Raw genomic sequence first — 1,594 nt, forward strand, 5'->3', positions numbered from 1 at the left:
AAGCCCTGGTCCTGGGGTCAGCCCTGCTCTGCTGGCAGCAATGGAGCAAACCACCAGCCAGCAGCAGTCTGGCTCCTTCCTCCACCTCTGCCCAGCCTCCCAGAGCTGCGGGAGCAGGGACAGGGGATGCAAAACACAACAGAGGATCAAAGAGGACTGCTCAAGTGCTGGGCCTTGGCAGCAATTCCTGCAGGATCTGCCAGCAAGAGCATCTGCCCTCTTCATTGAGCAGTTCTCATAATCCTCAGCCTGCTGCAGGACAGCCAGGGCACAGCTCTGGCCCACACCAGCACCCCAGGGACACCACAGGCACCCAGGGCCCCCCATCACTCAGGGGAGCACGGGAGAAGGAAGGAGGGAAGCGAGCCAGGTGTTGAGGTTAAACCCACATCTGTTTAGGAGAAGGATTTTGCTGGGGGATTTGCGAGCACCCTGCACTCCACAAACTGGGACAGAGGCTGCGTCCTGGAGAGAGTCCAGCAGAACTGGACACGGGACAGAGCCGCTCACGGCCAAGGCTGGCCCTTCACTGCCAGGGTACAGCGAGATTTTTCCATCCGGGCTGATACACAGGACGCAAAGTTTAAATTTAAAGCCGGGGAGGGAGCGGGGAGAGCGAGAAACAGAAACTGCATGGACGGAGAGCAGCGACAGGCACTGCACAGGACCCAACACATGCACATTTTTCCGCGCCCACGTCACCCCGTTGGGGAAGAGGGGGGAGGAAAGCGCCGAGCAGCTCCAGCCCCTCCTCGCCGCCGCTTATCTCGGCTCACATACGTGGAGCCAGGGAAAACGTGGAGCCAAAATGTTGAATGAAATCACCAGAGCAGCGCGGCGGCAACAGCGTCACGCTCGCCGTCGCATGAGCGTCAGATGTGCCAGTTCGCCGTGGTAACCCCCCGGCACCGGGCAGCTGAGCTCCGGCCAGGGCTGACCACAGCTCCTGGCAGCAGAAGAGAGACGGGGAGTAACCCCTGACCCAGGGCGAGGTGATTAAGGCGCGCTCGGAGGCGGCTGCCGTGACGTGCCCCGGCGCTCATTGGCCCCGCTCGATGGTGTGTTCCTTTGTGCCGCTCGCACACCCCTTCCCGGCCGGCTTCAACTGTTTGCAAACGGCTCCTGCCCCCGGAGAAGGTCAAAGCCGGGGGGTTTCTCCGTCACCGACACCTCAAGGAAAAGTTTAGTCAGAGGGAAGTCCGCGGTGGCCAAGGAAATGCGGATCCCAGCTCAGAGCTGGGGACTGAGTGACGTCCACGAGGCTGGGGGAGAGGAGGAAGCAGCCAGGGGATGAGCTGGTGGAAGGAAATGTGCCAAGAAGTGTTTCAAAGAGAAGAGAACTGAAAGGGAGAGAGGTGATGGCCCTCAGGGAAGGTCTCCTCCCCTTTCCAAGGAACTGGAGCGGCCACAAGCTTTGTGCTGGAGCCAGCTGGGCTTAGTCTCACAGATCAGCCCCTCCAGAGCCTGGCACTAAACCCTCACCCACGGCGGGGTCACCTCGCGGGTGTTGAGGGCTGGGGTCAGGCAGCAGCCTCTGAGACCACCCCAGTGCCTGCAGCTCCTGGCTTTGCACGCGGGGAAACTGCGGCAGCGC

The 1,594-nt window shown here is 61.5% G+C and overlaps 1 protein-coding gene across 1 annotated transcript in view; it reads right to left on the reverse strand.

Moving 5' to 3' along the window:
- Positions 1–1,594, reverse strand: part of MFSD2A (major facilitator superfamily domain containing 2A) — an 8,224-nt gene that overhangs the window by 5,279 nt on the left and 1,351 nt on the right. The gene's annotated exons all lie outside the window — the stretch shown is intronic.

This window comes from Corvus brachyrhynchos, unplaced genomic scaffold (assembly GCF_000691975.1).
Source record: "Corvus brachyrhynchos isolate BGI_N302 unplaced genomic scaffold, ASM69197v1 scaffold65, whole genome shotgun sequence".
Taxonomy (NCBI): domain Eukaryota; kingdom Metazoa; phylum Chordata; class Aves; order Passeriformes; family Corvidae; genus Corvus; species Corvus brachyrhynchos.